Source organism: Bombina bombina, chromosome 5 (assembly GCF_027579735.1).
Source record: "Bombina bombina isolate aBomBom1 chromosome 5, aBomBom1.pri, whole genome shotgun sequence".
Classification (NCBI taxonomy): Eukaryota; Metazoa; Chordata; class Amphibia; order Anura; family Bombinatoridae; genus Bombina; species Bombina bombina.
Window position 1 is genome coordinate 929,651,480 of NC_069503.1, and position 23,691 is coordinate 929,675,170.

Below are 23,691 nucleotides of genomic sequence, written 5' to 3' on the forward strand. Positions count from 1 at the left end.
CAACTGCCTAGCCGTGCACATCCATTTGTACCATCCCACAGACTCAAAAAACAGAACTCTGACAACCTTACTCACATTCCTCTTGCATCAAAAGCCACTACCCCTTTCACTTGTGCACTCTGGAACTCTCGCTCTGTTTGCAACAAACTCACTTCTATACATGACCTCTTTATCTCCCACTCCCTCAACCTTCTGGCCCTAACAGAAACCTGTCTCTCTCCCCTAGACACAGCTTCCACTGCTGCTCTGTCACATGGGAGTCTCCACTTCAGCCACACTCCTAGGTCTGGTAATAGACAAGGAGGTGGTGTAGGTATTTTACTTTCCTCTCGTTGCACCTTTCAACAAATACATTCCATCTCTTCCCTCACATTTTCCTCATTCGAAACCCACATGATTTGCTTATTCTCTCCTCTTTCTATACGTGTTGCAGTCATATACCATCCTCCTGGCTCCTCAACTCAATTTCTAGATCACTTGGCTGCCTGGCTACCTTATTTCCTTTCCTCAGACATCCCTTCCCTCATTCTTGGGGACTTCAACATCCCTCTTGACAATCCCACTGCCTCCTCTGAAAAACAATATCTGCAACTCACTTCCTCTTTCGGTTTGTCACAATGGACTGATTCTCCCACTCACAAAGATGGTCACTCCCTTGACCTGTAGCTATCAATGCACTCTCTCAAACTTCAGAAACTCCCCCTTTCCTCTTTCTGACCACCATCTCCTTACTTGCAACATATCATCCCTCCCTACAACTCTCTCTCCTTCTGCTCCTCACACCAAACTTCACAGAAGCATTATGTAATTAGATCAACAACAGCTTTCTAGTTCCCTCAAACCTCTCCTCTCATCCTTCTCCTCCTTTTCCTGCACTTACCAATCTATCTGCCACTATAATTCCACCCTTACATCCATCCTTGACAATCTCACCCCTCTTACCATAGCTCGGAAATCAAACACTCATCCTCAGCCCTGGCATACTCCTCTGACACGATACCTACGCAGATGTTCCCATACTGCTGAGCGGCAATGGAGAAAATCTAGGAGTTCAGCTGATTTTCAACATTACAAATGTATCTTGAATTCCTACTATTCTGCCCTTAATTTCCATAAGCAACACTACTTCTCTACTCTTATCTCTAATCTTTCTTCAAACCCAAAATGTTTGTTCTCCACTTTCAATACTCTTCTCCGCCCTCCCCCACCTCCTAATAAAACTTCTCTGTCAGCTCGAGACTTTGCTAACCACTTCAATAACAAAATCGACTCCATCAGAAAAGAAATCAGCTCTCAACATAATTCCGTTCTCTCACCCCCTCAAATGCTCTCAATCAACCACAACCCACATAACCTTAAACTTAGCTATTCTCCCCTGTTACTGAGGAAGAAGTTTCGGCACTTATACTGCACTCTCACCTCACTACCTGTCCCCTTGACCCTATCCCCTCACAGCTACTCCCCTCCCTCTCTGCCACCCTTACCCCTATACTCACACACACTTTCAACCTCTCCCTCAGCACCGGTATATTTCCCTGATCGCTGAAACATGCACTGATCACACCTATCCTCAAAAAACCTTCCCTTGATCCTACCTCCCCATCCAACTACCGCCCTATTTCCCTCCTCCCTCTTGCATCAAAGCTTCTCGAAAAACTAGCTTATGCACGCCTATCCCAATTCCTGCATCCTTGACCCATTGCAATCTGGATTTCGTCCCCATCCCTCCACAGAGACAGCATTTGTTAAGGTTACCAACGACCTACTTACAGCAAAATCAAAAGGCCACTTCTCTCTGCTTATCCTCCTTGATCTGTCCGCAGCCTTTGACACTGTTGACCACCCTCTTTTGCTCCAAACCCTCCAATCCTTCGGCATCTGTGACACAGCTCTCTCGTGGCTCTCTTCCTACCTGTCAAACCGTACCTTTAGTGTAGCCTTCTCTGGGGCCTCCTCTGCCCCGTCACCATTTTCTGTCGGAGTACCGCAAGGCTCTGTCCTCGGTCCCCTTCTCTTCTCAATCTACACGTCATCACTAGGTTCCCTAATAAAGTCCCACGGTTTACAATATCATTTGTATGCCGACGACACCCAAATCTACTTCTCTGCACCAGACCTATCTCCTTCCTTGCTAACCCGTGTCACTAACTGTCTTTCTCACATCTCTAACTGGATGTCCTCAACCTCAAGCTAAATCTCTCCAAAACTGAGCCCTATTTTCCCCCCTTCTTCTAAACTCTCCACCCCCAATCTCTCTATAACTGTCGACAACTCCATCATTACCCCTACCCCGCATGCCCAATGTCTCTGGGTCACATTTGACTCAGATCTTTCTTTCACTCCTCGCATTCAGTCATTGGCTAAAGCCTGCCGCTTCCACCTTAAAAACATCTCTAAAAATTAGACACTTCCTTACACAAGACACAACTAAGATTTTAATCCACTCTCTCATTCTTTCCTGCCTCGATTACTGCAAATCTGTCCTCTCTGGTCTCCCCACCTGCTGCCTAGCTCCTTTACAATCCATAATGAATGCCTCTGCCAGACTCATCTTCCTTACACGTCGCTCTTCATCTGCTGCACCTCTCTGCCAATCCCTTCACTGGCTTCTGTTTGATCCTCTAGGATCAAACAGAAAATTCTCATTCTGACATACAAAGCCCTCAACTGCACTGCTCCCCCCTATATCTCAGACCTTGTCTCCAGATACTCTCCCTCCCGTCCCCTTCCCTCTGCTCACGACCTCCTCCTCTCCTCCTCTCTTGTCACCTCATCACACTCCCGTTTACAGGACTTCTCCAGACTGGCTCCCATCTTGTGGAACTCTCTGCCTCACTCCACAAGACCCTCTTCTAGTTTTAAAAGCTTCAAGTGCTCCCTAAAGACTCTACTGTTCAGGGATGCATACAACCTACGCTAACCTTTCTTTATACCAGTTCCTCTCCTCCATTGCTATCCCCTGAACCCCTTAGCATGTAAGCCTAAGAGTCCAGCTGTTTGTAGATCACCTTCTTAAGAGCTGACTACAACAGTGCAACTCTTGGCAGGGCCCTCTACCGATTTGATCCCTATAATTGTTTTGTTGTACTCCGCCTTTGTTTATAGCGCTACGGAATCTGTTGGCGCTCTACAAATAACCAATAATAATAAATAATAATAATAATACTACCATACAACCTGTAAGAAATGAAATCAAGAGAAGTGCAATAAAAGGAGGTACAACTGTAAAATATTATGTTCCTCTGTTGCTTCGAGCTGTGTTGCCAAAAATGTAAATAAAAACATAAAGGGCCACTAAATACCCTAAAATGTAATATTTAACACATACACAATAAAAAGACAATGCAATAGCACTTCATTTGAATATGAAAATTATGTATTATTTCAAACTTGATCCATTTCCCCTCCTCTTGTATCATGTGACAGCCATTTGCCAGTCACAAAATATATTTATATGTATACATTGTGCTCTTTTGTACATGCTGAGTTTGAACCTCAGAAAGAGTGTATATAATTTATTTATTTTTTAATTGCATGGTTTATGTAAATCATGAAACTTTAATTTGACTTTAGTGTGCCTTTAAATGTTAAATTAGTTTCATACTTTCTACAGTTACAAAAAAGTTTTATTCGCTCTTAGAATCACCAAGAAGTGCTTTGAGTCTAGTGAGTATTTTTTTGTTCAGTTATTCTTTAATGTGTTACTTTGGTCAATGACTAATTGATCAGTAAAAGCTTCCCTGCTTCCAGTCACTGGCTGACTGGTATGAAAAATGGCTACAAGGTGCATGGGCTGTACTCGATCCATCCCAATTAAATAAAGTTAATATGTACAGTAAAGTTATTCAGGTTTGTACTAAAGACAAATTAATCACTTCTGAGCACTGTCATTATCAACTTACTTACAAATATTTTACTGTAATTAAAGTGTTTATTTTTTGTTCAATGTATTATATTTTATATTAGCACATCGCTTCCATAATTAGTCTATTCACATTCTGAAAGTCATTACTCACAAGTAATATTGTTTGTTAATTTCTAAGCTTAAAGGAACAGTAAAGTCAAAATTAAAGGGACACTCAAGTCAAAATTATAACTTTTATTATTCAGATAGAGCATGCAATTTTAAACAAATTTCCAATTTGCTTCCATAAAAAAGTGCACAGTCTTTTTATATTTTAACTTTTTAAGTCATCATCTCCTACTGAGCATGTGCAAGAATATACAGAATAAGCGTATATGCATTTGTGATTGGATGATGGCTGTCACATGGTACGTGTATGCAGTTGTGATTTGGCTAAGGGCCGTCACATGGTACAGGGGGAGTGGAAATAGACATAACTTTAAAAATTGTCAGAAAAAAAATCTACTACTCATTTGAAGTTCAGACTAAGTGCTATTGCATTGTCTTGTTATGTTGCATGTGTTGATTATGCAAATATACTGTGTTGACTGGTCCTTTAAACTTGGGCTAGATAGAGCATACAATTTTAAACAACTTTCCAAACTACTACAAATTTTTCTTTGCTCGTTTGGTATTATTTGTTGAAGAGTAAACCTGGGTAAGCTCATGGGGCTTCAGAAGAGTGCACGTGTGTTTTGCAGTCTATGGAAGAAGTGTTTGCAACATTATTTTTAAAAAATGTTATAAAAAATTACAAATAGTGCTGCCATAGGCTGTTAAAAAAAGGTGCACTCTCCTGAAGTCCTATGGGCAACCTAGGTTTACTCTTTAACAAAGGATACCAAAAAAACAAAACAGATTTGAACATAGAAGTAAATTGGAAAGTTGTTTAAAATTGTATGCTTTATCTGAATCATGAAAGTGTAATTTTGACTTTACTGTCCCTGAGATATGTAATTTGTGCTTAATAAAAATCTATTTCAAATAAAAATATAATACTTGTATCTAAAATCAGTTTCATCTTTTATAAATGAAATAAATCACCACTGCCGCTTATATCAGCTCTTGGTTGGCTGTGGACCCTCAAGACATATTGTATTACATATTCTGTTTATTTTTTATCCTGTTAGATATAAGCCTCGGTCTTATGAACTAAGGTGTGAAAGGCAATTGCCTAATTTATATCAGAGTTCATTGCAATATTCATCAGTAGCAATTACAGGTGCTGATATACTGCTGACCGCTGATGATGATGATCTAGTTGCTTCATCCTCCTCAGACAGTTTTCTATTGCATGAGGCTTGTTGGCCTCTGGAGTTTGAATTGGTTGTCTTGAAAGTTTGGTTAAAGTTATATTACTTTAAATTTCAAAATATGATTTATTCAGATTGGACAAGAAAAATAGATTTTTCTTCTAAAATCAATTAATAATTAAAGGGACAGTCTAGTCCAAAATAAACTTTCATCATTCAGATAGAAAATTTAATTTTAAACAATTTTCCAATTTACTTTTATCACCAATTTTGCTTTGTTCTCTTTGTATTCTTAGTTGAAAGCTAAACCTAGGAGGTTCATATGCTAATTTCTAAGCCCTTGAAGGCTGCCTCTTCTCTCAGGGCATTTTGACAGTTTTTCACCACTAGAGGGTGTGTCTCATATAGATAACATTGTGCTTATGCACGTGGAGTTCAGGTGAGCCAGCTCTGATTGGCTAAAATTAATGTCTGTCGAAAGAACTGAAATAAGGGGGCAGTTTGCAGAGACTTAGATACAAGGTAATCACAGAGGTAAAAAGTGTATTAATATAACTGTGTTTGTTATGCAAAACTAGGGAATGGGTAATAAAGGGATTATCTATCTTTTTAAACAATAAAAATTCTGGTGTAGACTGTCCCTTTAAGGAAAAAAGACATCAACAATGATTAACGTAAACTAAAAAAAGAAGATCACAACTAAAATAATTAATAAGGGGCTTTCCGCACTTTTAGTCATACCCCAATTTTTTTTTTAAATGAGCATAAAACTATAAAAGAGCTTTCACTCCCCCCTTATTCTTCCTGCTTCAGTAAAATAGTTGTACAATTTTTGACTACTATATTTCTTTCTAAAGCATTCTGAAATTTATACTCTTATTTTCCATCTTTTAAATCATTGGTAATTATTATTTATCAAGACGCAATGGCAGTCAATTGATTTCCTATTTCAGTTAAAGGGACATAATACTCATATGCTAAATTACTTAAAACCGATGCAGCATAACTGTAAAAAGCTGACAGGAAGATATCACCTGAACATCTCTATGTAATAAAGGAAGATATTTTACCTCACAATTTCCTCAGATCACCAGATTAAGTATTCTGTAAAAAGTTATCTTTCAGTTACTGCCCAGCTGCAGGTGGAAAAGAAAGAGGAAGAAATGAACAGCAACTGTTTTACTGTGATCTCATGAGATTTCATAGTAAACTTCCTTAAACTGAATAGGGAAATAACATGAGTGTGCATGAGACACGCTCCCTTGCATGTCCCGAGACAGGCGTACTGATTTGCTGCTTCAAGTCCTTTACAATGGGGTGTGAATAATTAGGACATTATGAAGTAAAATATATCTTTTTTACATAGGGATGTTCAGATGTTTTTTTCTAGTCCACTTTTTACAGCTATGCTGCATCACTTTTAAGTGTTTCAACACTTGGGTATGATGTCCCTTTAATTTTCAAAATAAAAGCCAAAAACTGAAAATATTTTGTAGACATTAAATTTTTATTGTTTAAAAAGATAGATAATCCCATTATTACCCATTCCCCACTTTTACAAAACCAACACGGTAAATTTTTATTAATATACTTTTTTACCTCTGTGAGAACCTTGTATCTAAGCTTCTGCAGACTGCCCTCTTATTTCAGTTCTTTTGACTCACTTGTATTTTAGCCAATCAGTGCTGACTCCACTTGAGTGAGCACAATGTTATCTATATGGCAAACTTATCTTTATGAACTAACGCTGTCAAGCTGTAAAAAAAACTGTCAAAATGCACTGACATAATAAGGGGCCTTCAAGGGCTTAGAAATTAGCATATGAACCTACCAAGGTTTAGCTTTCAACAAAGAATACCAAGAAACAAAGCAAATTTGATGATAAACGTAAATTGGAAAGTTGTTTAAAATTGCATGCCCTAGGTTCCGGTGGAGGTGGAGCCACACAGGTGTGCCTGCACAGGTGCGCTTCACAGGTGTGACTCCAGCTACAGCTCCAGTCCCACAGACGCTGGCGGTAGATCCTTCGCGCCTGGCCCTAAGCCTAAGGGCTACTCTACTAGGATATTCAGGAAGAGCTGATCCGGAACCCGGCACAGTGGCCTGTCATCCCACTGGCTCCTGCAACTACTGCTATCTGGACTTTTATATCAGGCAGCAACTACTTGCCGTTCACGCTTTCATTTGGCCGACACAGCATCTGTGCTATTCCTTTTTATGAACCAGGGTTCTCTAGCCCCCTCTGTGGAATGTGTCTACCTTGATCAAACGAATCCTCCCCCCTCGCTTGACGCACTAACGGACTCTCCGAGCTGAACTCCGGACCTGCGGCCATACCTTAAATACCACCCGCTGTTACCGTTTGGCTTCCTCGGCTGTGAGACTGACCGATCTTCGCCCTCTCCCCTCCCCCACCGGTGCTGCGTGGGAGGGTGCCGGCCCCGGCCCCGGAGCGGGGTGTCGGTTTGGGGGCGGGACTTCCACTCAGACCTGGTAGCTGATGCAGCATTGCTTCCTCCCCTCCCACCGATGTTGCGCGAGGGGAGCTGATTACGGTTGCAGCCCAAGTCATTGAGGCACACAGAAGCAGAGTCGTTTTTCCCTGGGCCGTTCTTGTGCAGAACACAGAGGCGGACAGCAGAGCGGGTGGAGGTCGAGCTATCCCACGAAGGGGTGAGTCTTTACTTCAACATATGGCTATGAGATGCCTTGCGGACTTACTACTTGATAGCATTTAGCAGAGGGGGGAGTGGAAGCGGATAGAAGCGGAGGGGGCAGGAGGAGGTCAGAAGGGAACTGGAAAGACTATATCCAGAAAGGGACATTCAGCAAGATTTTTTTTTTTTCCTCTTCTTAAGGAGTATCACATATTAACTTTCTAATTGATTGGGTTAACTGAAAATAAAACTCTCTCAGTCACTAGCAGAGCGAGTCCTTAACATATCGAACCCACACATCCTATCTGGACTATTCAAGGGAAGTTCAACTGAGCAACTTATTCTAATGCTTAGCGGATAATTTGCCTAACACAATAAGATTCAATGTACTTATAGTACTCAATTGTAAGATTGTATAACATGATCAAGACAATGTTTGTGGTGTAAATAACGGTGCTTAGCTTATAAAACTACATCTAGAGTTACCCAGATTGCAACACAAAAGAAGAAAAAAAAAAAAGTAAGAGTCTGTGTTCCCCTATGCTATTTAAAACCGCACTGTAGCGGAACTCAGTAACCTTTTTTTTTTTTTTTTTTTTTTTGTTACTTTAATCTTGACCCTAGCTATGTACTGACTCGCTACATACAAGGCTCTGGGGATATCTAAGTTTCTCAATCTCAAAGTAATTGTTTCTATAGCAGTGACTACTATCCGCTGCTAACCTAACACAGCTATCCTTTTCTACACCTGGTTTATAGTGTCTCCCCATGACTAAAACTTAAGAGTTTTATAAGAAGGGCTGAGGCACACAAGACATGTGAGCCCTTATAATCTAAATAATCTAAATACTATATAGTTAAACTTGCTAATTTTTTAGTTAACTAGTAGATATTACCTGTCTCTCAGCAGATTTCTAATTTTTTTTAAGGTCACGTTAAGTTGTGTTTTTTTTTGTTTTTTTGTTTTTTTTTGTTTTTTTTCCATTGAAAAGTGAACATTTATAGGTGTGCTGAAAATAACAAAGTGAACTTGTAATATCTCCTGAATGATATCTCTCGAATAAGCCTTGTTAAATACTATAAAAGTTATCCTGATTTAAAAGGGAAGAACAGTCACATATTCCATTAAGAGGACAGTTTAGAGCTGTATCATAGTTTACGAACTTAAAAGCTGCGCATCTATGTATACCGGGGTCAAACTACTCTGGGCTAAAGAACATATTCTAAGTTAAAAGAGTATAGTTAAGTTTACTGAGTTTGGATTCAGGGGTACTTAATCCCCATTGTTGCACACCTTTGCAATTGCTTACAACTGCCTATAACTGCTCACAACTGTCTAGAATTGTAGATAATTATCTTAGACCATTTAGACACATCTACTGTCTATAGCTCAGTGAAACCCCCTTTTTCCCTTTTCTTTTTTTTTTTTCTTTCTCTCTTTCTTCTCTCCTCTATCATCTCTGTGCTGTCATTTTCAAGTCACACATTATTGATGAATGCGTCGTAGTATATCCTCTGACCCTCGATAGATTAGGCCACTAATTAGTATAACAGCAGGTAACTACCCTGCTCAGTCCAACGACCCTCTCTTAAATTGTTCATTTCCCTGATACATATGGCTTGGTGAGCGAGCCTTAACTCACTTTTTGGTTTTTGCCTCTTTTTTTTTGTGTTTTCTTTTCTCCTTTTCTCGTCTAAACTAGGAAAATAAAGGCACAACCCCTGCTCCACACTTTCCCCACAATCCCCCACCCCCTTTCCCCACTTTCTTATCCCCCTTATTAATGCACTGGGAGAATTCTCCCCAATTAAACAAGTTCCCCTAAAATAATATTCTCTTTTTTCCTTTTTGTAAATAGCACATGGATAAATTTCTTCACTTACACCCTAAGACTCCCTCGCCAGCCATGGCCGCAAGGCAAAGAGACAGGAAAACAAAGAACATCTCAGGCACATTGCCTGAAGCCCACGAAACAAATGCTATGGTACTCCCACCGACTGAGTCATTTGATATGCAAGTTTTGGTTACCAAAATAGCAGAAGCCCTGGCCCCTAATTTTGATTCACTCAAATTAGAGATTAGACACGACATCACACTTCTATCTCAGGAAGTCAAACGGTTCGCCAATAGAATCAATGAAATTGAACAGAGAGTGTCAGATCTTGAAGATCTCACTACTCTTCACAACACCAATTTAGACTCTACTAATCTCTCTATTTCTGCAATACAAGCTAAACTTGAAGATCTCGAGAATCGTTCCCGTAGGAACAATATTCGGTTAATAGGGATTCCTGAGGACAAAGGCTATGATGATTTAAACTCCTTTATTTCTGAACTGTTACCTCAACTCCTCAGAATCCCCTCTAACCACCCCCCGATTCTAGTTGAAAGGGCACATAGATTGGGTAGAACCCGAGTGGATAATAAAGGAAATTCTAGACCTAGACCGGTGATAGCGAAATTATTAAATTTCCAAGACAAAATCACACTGTTGCAATCCTATCGAAGAAACCAGCCCATTACACTGGGGGAATCCAAAATTCTCCTTTTCCAGGACTTCTCAGCCGAAACAACAGCTAAAAGAAAGTTGCTCGCTCCCATTTGCACTAAATTAATTCAACAGGGGCATCAAGCCACCATCATCTATCCCGCAAAACTTAAAATTACAGAGGCTGAGAATGTCTATATCTTTAATACGACACAAGAGGTAGAACAATATCTAAAATATGCCAGCACCTCAGGCTCATAGACGCTAGGCCAGAACTAGGATATGACTGCCCTATTGCTGTGTCTCTCCCTTTTTTCCCTTTTTTTTTTTTTTTTTTCTCTCTCTCTTCTTTTTTCACCTTCTGTCTCCTCTTTTTCCCCTCCCCCCTCTCCTCCTTTTTCCCCACTCCCCTCTCTCCTTTCCTCCCTCCCCCGCCACACGGATCTAACTCAGATACCCAGTTAGTATCATAATGGCAAATTTTAAAATAATTTCTTGGAATGTGGGTGGGATCTCCTCCCCTATCAAAAGGAAAGCTATTCTTACACATCTTAGGAAACTTGGGACAAAGATAGCCTTCCTACAAGAAACTCATCTGTCATCGGAAGAGTCCTTGAAACTTAAATCTTCCTGGGTAAAAGAAATTTTCTTCTCCTCAGGAGATCGAAGGAGAAGGGGGGTGGCCATTCTGATTGGGAAAAAATCAATTTAGAAGTCATTTATAATGAAACAGACCCCGATGGAAGATTTGTGATAGTTAAAGTAAAAATACATAAATCAATCTACACTATGTGTAATGTATACGCCCCTAATACTCTGGACCCAGTTTTTTGGTCCAGACTCCAGGCTAAAATTCTCGCGGTTCAGGAGGGGCACTTAATTCTTGGTGGTGATTTTAATATGTCCCCACACTCTCCACTCGACAGACTTAGAACCACTAATAAGCGGGTTAAACAGAAACGGGACAACTTAGAAACTAAATTAATAAAATCAATTATGCATAACCTTGCAGTTAGAGACGCCTGGAGGCTCCAAAATCCTGATGTTAAGGATTTTACTTGTTTATCAAGAGCGTATAAGACACTGTCCAGAATTGATCTCTTTCTTATTAATGACAGAATAACCCTCTCAGAAGTAAAAGCAGGTATATTACCTATCTTTCTATCCGACCATGGCCCCATTTCATTAGAGATCCAGTTTGATTCTCATAAAGCTAGTTCGCCACGTTTTATTTTTCCCTCCTTTCTCGCAACTGATTTGAAATTTAAAAATTGGCTTAAACTTAAATTTTCTGACTATCTTTATCATAATCAGGCATACATTGATTCCCCTCTGGTCTTCTGGGAAGCCGCGAAGGCAGTCCTTAGAGGTGAAATCATAGCCTACAGTGCTGAAAGGTCCAGGAAAATAAGATTAAGAGAGAAAGAAATTACCAACTCATTAATTAATTCATATAATTCCTACTTACTAGGAAAAACATCTATAAATTGGGCAAGATATATTCGGGCCAAAAACACCAGAGATGCATTCGCGGTCTTCCAGGAGACGCAGAGGGATCTGAAACTTCAAGCCAGAATGTATAGATTTGGAAACAAATCTGGCAAATTACTGGCAAACCTGGTTAAAAGAGAGAAAAAATCATCCCTAATTGAGACCATCCAACAGGAGGATATCCTCCTCGATAAGTCAGACGAGATAGCAAAGGCTTTCACCAGTTATTACCAGGAGCTATACACATGTAGGACCTCAGATCTAGCACAAGCATCTCATTTTTGGACCAATATCACATGTCCTAAAATCTCAAACGAGGCGGTTGATATTCTCAATGCCCCAATTACTGAATTAGAGATCACAAGAACCATCACGGATCTCACTTCTAACAAGACCCCTGGTCCGGATGGCCTGCCAAACGAGTTTTATAAAATCATGAATACTGAGATTACTCCCTACCTTAAGAACTTATTCAATAAAATGTTTGTCAATGGCGACCCCGTAGCTACTTCTTTCTCAGCCTCTAATACCATTCTAATCCTGAAAGGTGGGAAAGATCCCTCCTTAAAGGAATCATATAGGCCTATAGCTCTCCTAAACGGAGATTATAAGATCATGTGCTCTATTATCGCAGGCCGCCTGCAGGCACCATTGGCCACTATCATACATCCAGATCAGGCTGGATTCCTTCAAGGCCGAAACTCATCAGCAAAAATCAGGGAGGCTCTGACCATTGCAGAGTATTTCAGGACTTTGGAGGCGTCGGAGGGCGGGGGGGACGGGTTAACACCAGATCTGGCTATTGTTTCGATTGATGCAGAGAAGGCATTTGATTCAATACACTTTGACCATCTTTTTACTTCTTTGGCCAAATTTGGCTTTAGAGGTAAGTTTCTCAACTTTATAATGAATCTATATAAGGAACCTTATACAACTTTGATTGTTAACAATGTACCATCCTCACGGATAATCCTTGGAAGGGGCACGCGTCAGGGATGTCCCCTGTCCCCCCTGCTCTTCGACGTCTCAATTGAACCGTTGGCAATCATGGTCAGAAAACAATTATCGGGAATCAAACTGGGTAAACAGGTTATAAAAATCGCCCTATTCGCTGATGACTTACTGTTATACCTTTCAGATACCAAAACTAGTATACCCAAATTATTAGATATTACTACTCGATTCGGCTCCTTCTCGGGCTACAAGATAAATGAAGCAAAATCAGAGCTGCTATGGCTCAGACAAAACAATAACTCCCCGTCTGATATACCTTTCACGGTATCTAGAAACTCCCTTAAATACCTAGGAATCTTAATCCCCTCTCTGCCGGGGAAATTGTACGACCTTAACTTTCCTCCAGTATTAACAAATATCAGGGAGAAACTTAAAACTTGGCAATCTTTGCCACTATCTATCTCTGGACGGGCTGCTTTATTCAAAATGATCCTGCTCCCTAAGCTTCTGTACGTATTACAGAATATCCCATTAATCCTCTTAGAGAAAGATGTGCGCTGTTTTAACAGTGCACTTAGTAAATTCCTCTGGCAGGAAAAAAGGCCAAGAATATCTCTAAACAAACTCTCTCTTCCCAAAGATAGCGGTGGCCTTGCACTCCCAGATATTCGTTCGTACAATTATGCCTTTTTGACTCGAGTGGTGGTCGACTGGATCTCCCATAGTAATTATGTTACGAATAATACATTAGAAGAGAACATTTGCTTTCCCTACCTACCATTAGCCTTAATTCACTTCCCACCTAAAGAATTACCAGGTAGAATTAAAATGCTTAAATCTCTCTCCAACCCTCTGAAGGCCTGGTGGAAGGTGGGTAATATACTGTAACACTAAAAGGAAAGTCCCAACTAGTCCTTTAGAAAAGATTTGCCCCACTAAGGTTTTAACCGGACAATTTGCTTATTCAAATACCCTCAGGAGTGCTTCAAGGTATTTAAGGGGCCTCAGTAATTGAATAGACAGAATTTTATCTGAATATTATTTATTATTTAATAAACCAGTGCCTGCCGGTGTGCTCAGCATATGTCAAACAGTTCTTTGATTTTGAGAATACAGTCTATAGCTCATATGTACAGCCTCTATTTAGATCATCATTTGTTTTATCACAAACTTGGATAAGTAAACATACAAATGTCCCAATTATACACGATAATACAGGTTACTCAGATAGAATTTCTCACCAGCTATGGGTATCCTGCTCTCCCAGGCTACAGCCTGTCCACCAGCGCGGAACGAGCGCACCTCTAGCCGGGCTTCTCTTTCAATAGTGTGTCCTGTATCGAGTAACGTCCTGTTAGCCAATAGGAACAAGATGGTGACGTATCCAACGTGTCACTTGCGCCACTCCGCCAATGGTAATCCGATAGGTTGACGTTTCCCACTTGTCATCCGTCAGTAACCAATTAGGGCGCGTTGAGGATATCCAATGACCATCCAGGGGTCGGCCTCAACTTGCGATGTTCCGTTGGTAAACAAACAGGGAATAAATAAAAGTACTTGCCGTAATGAGACAAATGTATGTAGTGAGGCTTCACTGTACACACGCAGGCATAGGTATTGAGAGCGGCCCCTATATAAAAAACTGAAGAGGGTAATCATTCACTTCCTCCTCACTGAGGGTAACTCCGGTGGGCTTAGCAGATGGTGCTGGCTTGTGGTAAAATATACACAATCGGAAAAAAGCAGAAAAGCATGCCAGGCACCAAAAATAAGTAAAAATCGTATTTTATTAGTATTCCATTAAAAATATAGTATTACAAAAAGAGAAATGTGGGGGGACCCCCAAGCAAAACAGACTAACGCGTTTTGGCTAGGAGAGCCGTACTCATAGTCCATAAAACCACTAAGAATACACTGATTTAAATACCCAGTGTTCTAATTCTATTGGTTGGCCATCTAATTGAAATTTAAAGGTACAGCGCCCCAAACATTTAAAGCACCTTTGTGTTTAGTTTTACATAGTTTATAGTTAGATACCTTAGTAATTTCATTAAATGGCCAAATGGGGGTGAGAGATATTTAATAACATATATCCAATAACAGACATAATATTGTCACAGGACTGGCTCAACTATAAATGCTCATAAGGAATACATGTAACAGTACATAGTTCAAGGTTATAGCCAGACTGAAATTAATTGGTCTAAAAAGAAATACTGATATATAATTCTTCAGTTCCATTATACACATTAATAGGTAAAAGGTATATTACCATATTCAGCCTAAGATAGTAAAAAGTGACAAAAAGTTATAATGAGCCCATGACTAGAGGCGCTGGTCATATACTCATAACCCTATATTAGTGTAAAAATAATAATATTGACCATTTGGATAGATAGTGATCCTACATGGTTCTATAATATATCTTTTAGGGGGGAGTAACCCCAAACAAGCCCAATGGTAAGTATAAATGAGCCTATGACTAGAGGACAATATATCTATCTAAAATGGATAACTACAAATAAATACACATAGATTAACCTCGAAAAACCCTGAGACCTATAGACTAGAACCCTAGAGTAAAAGTGGTTATCTTCGATATATATAGAGATGAGCCTATGACAAGAAGACAGTGTGAAAAGCTATATATAATTAGTTAGTTACACTGATTAATAGAACCGATATCTATTACCTAGGTCCCTATGTACTAGTGTTGTCTTCAGTATTTATAATGAGCCTATGACTAGAGGACAGTATAAGAACTAGATGAAATTAGTTAAATATATGGTCAGGTAGAGCTAATACCTGTTTACTTGGTCCCTACAAACTAGATTAATGTATGTTTACAGAGAATAACCAGAATGCAATGTCATTTTCATGACTGTGGGTGAGTTTAAGGCCCATGGGTAAAATGTGGAACTGAATTAGTCCCTCACTTCCAATAGTTAATGAAATCGTATTCTGAATTTAGGCCCCAAGGTCTCTTAGTTTGGAGCCTAAATATCCAATACATCTCTTGTCTTGACAGGACGTCAAAACGGTTACCTCCTCTCTTCTGGTGTTGTACCTTTTCAATAATCATCCATTTAAGGGAATGACAATCTTTATCATGCTTTTGTACAAAGTGGGTTACCAATGTAGTACTACTCTTACCTACTCTAATCGTGGACAAATGTTCGCGTATTCTGGAGCGGACATCCCTAGTGGTCAAGCCTACATATTGCAGATTGCACAATGTGCACCACAGAAGATAGATGCAATACGTAGATCTGCAGTTGACACAAGAGGAGATATCAAAGGTTTCCCCAGTCACTGCTGAAGTGAAAGAGGTACCAACCTGTACGTGCTCACATGCCTTGCATTGTGAATATCCGCACCTGTATGTTCCTCTATGGCTTAGCCAGGAGGAAGCAGCTCCCATCTCAGTTCTAGATCTTTTTAATTGAGAAGGGGACACGAGGTTACCTATAGACTTATTCCTCCTATAGGAAAACCTACACCCTCTTTTAACCGTTTCTGTGAGAGCATCATCAGCCACCAGTAGTTTAAAGTGGTTGCGGATAGTACCACAAATCTGTGTATACTGGGCTGAGTAATCTGTCACGAAGGTTAATGTGTTATCTGTACTCTTTTTTGGAGTGGGTTTATCCCTTAAAAGGGTTTCCCGTGGCATATTATTTACTTCATTTCTGGCTCTCTTGATGATTAATCAGTGTAACTAACTAATTATATATAGCTTTTCACACTGTCTTCTTGTCATAGGCTCATCTCTATATATATCGAAGATAACCACTTTTACTCTAGGGTTCTAGTCTATAGGTCTCAGGGTTTTTCGAGGTTAATCTATGTGTATTTATTTGTAGTTATCCATTTTAGATAGATATATTGTCCTCTAGTCATAGGCTCATTTATACTTACCATTGGGCTTGTTTGGGGTTACTCCCCCCTAAAAGATATATTATAGAACCATGTAGGATCACTATCTATCCAAATGGTCAATATTATTATTTTTACACTAATATAGGGTTATGAGTATATGACCAGCGCCTCTAGTCATGGGCTCATTATAACTTTTTGTCACTTTTTACTATCTTAGGCTGAATATGGTAATATACCTTTTACCTATTAATGTGTATAATGGAACTGAAGAATTATATATCAGTATTTCTTTTTAGACCAATTAATTTCAGTCTGGCTATAACCTTGAACTATGTACTGTTACATGTATTCCTTATGAGCATTTATAGTTGAGCCAGTCCTGTGACAATATTATGTCTGTTATTGGATATATGTTATTAAATATCTCTCACCCCCATTTGGCCATTTAATGAAATTACTAAGGTATCTAACTATAAACTATGTAAAACTAAACACAAAGGTGCTTTAAATGTTTGGGGCGCTGTACCTTTAAATTTCAATTATATGACCAACCAATAGAATTAGAACACTGGGTATTTAAATCAGTGTATTCTTAGTGGTTTTATGGACTATGAGTACGGCTCTCCTAGCCGAAACGCGTTAGTCTGTTTTGCTTGGGGGTCCCCCCACATTTCTCTTTTTGTAATACTATATTTTTAATGGAATACTAATAAAATACGATTTTTACTTATTTTTGGTGCCTGGCATGCTTTTCTGCTTTTTTCCGATTGTGTATATTTTACCACAAGCCAGCACCATCTGCTAAGCCCACCGGAGTTACCCTCAGTGAGGAGGAAGTGAATGATTACCCTCTTCAGTTTTTTATATAGGGGCCGCTCTCAATACCTATGCCTGCGTGTGTACAGTGAAGCCTCACTACATACATTTGTCTCATTACGGCAAGTACTTTTATTTATTCCCTGTTTGTTTACCAACGGAACATCGCAAGTTGAGGCCGACCCCTGGATGGTCATTGGATATCCTCAACGCGCCCTAATTGGTTACTGACGGATGACAAGTGGGAAACGTCAACCTATCGGATTACCATTGGCGGAGTGGCGCAAGTGACACGTTGGATACGTCACCATCTTGTTCCTATTGGCTAACAGGACATTACTCGATACAGGACACACTATTGAAGGAGAAGCCCGGCTAGAGGTGCGCTCGTTCCGCGCTGGTGGACAGGCTGTAGCCTGGGAGAGCAGGATACCCATAGCTGGTGAGAAATTCTATCTGAGTAACCTGTATTATCGTGTATAATTGGGACATTTGTATGTTTACTTATCCAAGTTTGTGATAAAACAAATGATGATCTAAATAGAGGCTGTACATATGAGCTATAGACTGTATTCTCAAAATCAAAGAACTGTTTGACAAATGCTGAGCACACTGGCAGGCACTGGTTTATTAAATAATAAATAATATTCAGATAAAATTCTGTCTATTCAATTACTGAGGCCCCTTAAATACCTTGAAGCACTCCTGAGGGTATTTGAATAAGCAAATTGTCCGGTTAAAACCTTAGTGGGGCAAATCTTTTCTAAAGGACTAGTTGGGACTTTCCTTTTAGTGTTATTAATTTAAAGTGGCAGGTGGTAAGCCACTTGTGCCAACTAGCCTGTACATCATGCAGCAAATCCAAGACGAAACAGCAGTAGTATTCTATTCCCTAAAGAAAGCGGATGAAAGAGATGTGGACAATAGAGAGATTGACCAGATTTTTTCACAGGATAGAAACAACTATGACTTGCCTATGTTATTTGACGACATGGAACGGTTGCTAATTAAAGAGAAAAAACTCAAATGGGATATATGGACTCTGTAGAAATACTTGGCTTTAAATATGATACCAAGAGGTCTCAGGGTCAACAAGTTCCCTACCTTTGACACAGAGGATACAGAATTTATAGAACTGTGGAATACTGTGCTTAATGATTGTTCTTATAGATTGATGAAATTGTTAATTACCTATAAGTCTAATATGTTATCATCTACACGGTCTGAGATTGTGGAGGTACAGTTACTTTTGAATACCTATTCTAGCACAGTGGATTATCCCAATTTTGATAAGGTTTTGCAACGTACCATATCAGAGGTGAAAAGTGAGATAGTTAACATCAAACACACTAAATTCATTAGAGATAAGGCAGACTATGACAGTAATAAAATATATATTTGGAATAAGAGCCAAAGGTCCCAATTTAGGAGGTCCCAGAATTTTTCCAGAGGGGGAAGACGCAATAGGGGGAGAAGATCTAGAGGCAGAAGATCAGTTACATTTTCTGAGAGTGAGGCTGACTCAGGTGGGGATAGTACACAGTCAGAGAACGAGGATTGTAATTTTCCACAAGAAATCGTTGATATTAACACTGAACTCAACAGAAATGGGGGTCATATGTACCAGCAGAGTAGGAGTAGTAATAGGGCAGGCTCTGGGAGAGGTAGAACAATCTACAACTCCTCACGATCCAGGGGCCAATCAAGTCAGCAAAGAAGGTATCAGCCTACATCTGATTATCACTATACTCCGGCTCAATCTACCAATAATATGGCACAGAATAGGGATGATGAGCTAGTACAACTGGAGCAGGTTTTTCAGATAGGCCATCACCCCAGGGAAGGGGGAGGTACTACCATACAGGGACCCCAACAAGGGAGGTATCCATCACGCCAGACGAGAGCCCCGTCCAAGTACATACCGTCATAAATTTATCTAACCACATTCTTACTAATTATGAGGAGAGGGTGCTGTCTCTTGGTCTGGGTTTTGTACCAACAGTTAATTTTAACTTGTTTAAAACAATGCTGGATTTGAATAGATTTATTCGTAATCTAACTTTACGTAAACATTTTTCAGGTGCAAACACAGACCAGGAAGTAGCAAATAATGAGGGCACAATTCAAAGAGATATCTACCAGGAACTTGACTTTCTCGAGACATGTGATCTCATTACTCTGGAGGAGTTGGGGAGAGAGGGATTGCCAAGATTGGAGGAGGTAAACCCAGACAGGGTCAAAAGATATAAAACCCCCTCTACCTTCTACCCCATCCAGAGTAGGGGCAATATAATCGAGACTTTCTATAAGAGGGTAGAATCAGATTTGAGACATCTATCCTTGTCCCAGACTAGTCCCATGAGAAATTTGTCATTTAATGAAAGAAAAGCCCTTTGGAAGAAAATGTGGAAGTGGTGATAAAACAGGCGGACAAGGGGGGCTCAGTGGTCCTCCTCAACAGATCAGATTACATCAAAGAAGCCCTAAGACAGCTCGAAGATGTGGAAAATTATCAACATCTGAGTCAGGATCCTACCAATAGATTCCAGAGAGAACTTATGCACCTATTGGATGGAGCAGTGGAGGATGGACTCTTAGATGAGAAAACCTTTAAATACCTTTTTGTGGAACATCCGGTCATCCCACTGTTCCATCATTTTCCAAAGGTGCATAAGTCAATAGAAAATGTCCAAGGTAGACCCATAGTGAATGGCATAGGGTCTATGCTGGAACACCTCTCGGAGTGGCTTGATGGAGTCCTCCAGCCTCTGGTTAAGTCACTCCCCAGCTATGCCAGGGACTCTAAACATGTTTTGAGTTTGGTTGAAAATGTACCCTGGGAACAAGATCTTGGATGGCTCTCTGTGGATGTCGTTTCTCTTTACTCCACAATACCCCATGAATGGGGCATAAAAGCAGTGACATATTTCCTGAGAGAGAAAACAACCCACAGCGACTCGTTCACTACCTTTGTAGTAGATGTAACCCATTTTCTGCTGACCCACAACTATTTTCGGTTTGAGGGGGAGTTCTACCTGCAGAGACGTGGGACCGCTATGGGAGCAAAGTTTGCTCCCACATACGCCAACCTATTTATGGGTTGGTGGGAGCGGTGCCACTTCTATGCGGCCGGTAACCCCTTCAGACCGAAAATCAGATTGTATATCCGCTACATAGATGACCTTCTTTTTATATGGAGGGGAAACATGGAACAAGCATGTGAATTTGTGGATTACTTGGGACAAAACGAAGTGAACCTAAAATTCACATTTGAGTATAATAAAGATCAGGTACATTATCTGGACCTTGAGTTGAGGGGCTGCTCTTTGGGTAAGGTTTCCTCACAAGTGTATAGGAAGCCTATCTCAGGGAATAGCCTATTACACGCAAGGAGTTGCCATCCCAAACACATGCCGTATTCTGTGGCAAAGGGCCAATTTGTGCGTATTAAACGCAACTGTACTTTACCCCAAACCTATGCCACTCATGCAGATGATTTGGAAAAACGCCTGCAACAAAGAGGATACAGCAGAAAAATCATCAAGAGAGCCAGAAATGAAGTAAATAATATGCCACGGGAAACCCTTTTAAGGGATAAACCCACTCCAAAAAAGAGTACAGATAACACATTAACCTTCGTGACAGATTACTCAGCCCAGTATACACAGATTTGTGGTACTATCCGCAACCACTTTAAACTACTGGTGGCTGATGATGCTCTCACAGAAACGGTTAAAAGAGGGTGTAGGTTTTCCTATAGGAGGAATAAGTCTATAGGTAACCTCGTGTCCCCTTCTCAATTAAAAAGATCTAGACCTGAGATGGGAGCTGCTTCCTCCTGGCTAAGCCATAGAGGAACATACAGGTGCGGATATTCACAATGCAAGGCATGTGAGCACGTACAGGTTGGTACCTCTTTCACTTCAGCAGTGACTGGGGAAACCTTTGATATCTCCTCTTGTGTCAACTGCAGATCTACGTATTGCATCTATCTTCTGTGGTGCACATTGTGCAATCTGCAATATGTAGGCTTGACCACTAGGGATGTCCGCTCCAGAATACGCGAACATTTGTCCACGATTAGAGTAGGTAAGAGTAGTACTACATTGGTAACCCACTTTGTACAAAAGCATGATAAAGATTGTCATTCCCTTAAATGGATGATTATTGAAAAGGTACAACACCAGAAGAGAGGAGGTAACCGTTTTGACGTCCTGTCAAGACAAGAGATGTATTGGATATTTAGGCTCCAAACTAAGAGACCTTGGGGCCTAAATTCAGAATACGATTTCATTAACTATTGGAAGTGAGGGACTAATTCAGTTCCACATTTTACCCATGGGCCTTAAACTCACCCACAGTCATGAAAATGACATTGCATTCTGGTTATTCTCTGTAAACATACATTAATCTAGTTTGTAGGGACCAAGTAAACAGGTATTAGCTCTACCTGACCATATATTTAACTACAAACAAAAACACACTGTTGCAAAAACTGTGTATTTGAGCCATAAGACATGTAATAACTTCCAGCTGTGTGCAACCAAAACAGACTGTTATATTTTTACAAATCGGTTTATAGTCTCGCATGTATTGTTGCCACAACCTAGTTTTCTACAGGAATCAAATTGTTGCAAAGTTCTTACTGGTAACACTCTAATATCCGGGTACATGTAGAGTGTTAACTGTGTATATTTTTTCAGCTGAGTGAGTTTTACACATACATTATTGGGTATTATATTTCTCCTTTGTAGGTGAATATACGTTCAAATAACCTCCAAAACTTTCAGTATTCCAGTATATTATATTGTATCACAGGTAAATAACATGAAGATATATATTGGTGGTCTTGAGCTGACTTTATGCAGTGGTGAAAACATAAACCCAGGTTACTCACGGTTATCCGGCCCCACTATGCGGGTAGTTAGAAAGTGTCCAGGCACTCCTCCTTCTCACCAGACAGCCGTTATCCAGTATAGAACTAGTAGCTTAAAAGATCTCTGCGGTGTATCTCACACACCAAAAAGGATCCAATATTACCACAATTGCGAAGAAATAAGCATTCACAGACCGAGCTAAATCAACACTGTGTATTTATTGTCACATCGAAAAACAAAGGTTCCACCACTCCACACACATAAGCTACATCGAACGCGTTTCCTGCTGCTAAACAGCACTTCGTCAGGGATACTCACAGCTGTCTGATTGCACCTTTTATTAAGCTCACTACTCATTCTCAAGATTTAAAGGTATACTACCGCTTATATATTTAGCGGCATGTTTATGACCTATACGTCATTCAGTCTGGTGCATCAGTATCACATTACAATATTTAAAATAACAATCTTAAATTTACGAGCACATTGTATCTAAAAATATAGTTAGAGAAATTAACACAAAAGTTGGGAAAAATAGCTAATGCTATATAAACAAATACTTTTGCTGCCTCAGCATTTTATATACCACTGAGCTATTACTTAGGACACAAATATAAGGGCATATTTCAGATATAGATATAAACATATAGACATATATTCAGGACTAAGCACAATAAAATAATAATTTATTGCAATACCATCGATAGCCTCTAGTAATAGTAGTATTTAAAAAAAAAACTTTTCACCTTTATCTATTGGTAGTTATATTTACATATTTATCCTCCTAAGGAGAAAAATTGGAATACTATTAACTATCGATTGCAACTCAGTTACCTATATAAAGTTTTACATCTGAGTTTTCGTTTATGCCCAAAGGACTCCCTGTCTTTAAGGTATAAATCCAATACACTTCTCTCCTATTAAGCGTCTGTGACCTATTACCGCCTGTATTCAGTTTGGGCACATGATCAATACCTTGAAATGAAAATAAAGTATTGATATATTTTAATTCACTTATATCAAAATTATCATTCCTTCTATGTTGGGCAAAATGTTTCGCCACAGGTGTCTTTGGCACCTCACTCTCAAGGGACAACAGGTGCTCTCTCACTCTATCTTTGAGCATACGTGTCGTTCTACCAGTGTATTGAAAAAAACAGAGTTTATATGTGATAAGATACACTATATATCTGGAATTACAGTTAAGGTGATGGTTCACCATGTACATATTACCTGTTACTGTAGAGTTAAAAGTATCACTCCTAACCAGGTATTTGCATGATTTGCATGGTGTGCCACCACATCTATAGTTCCCATTTTTCTTTTTAAGCCACATTCTATCATCCTTTTTCTCTTTGATAGAAAAATTTC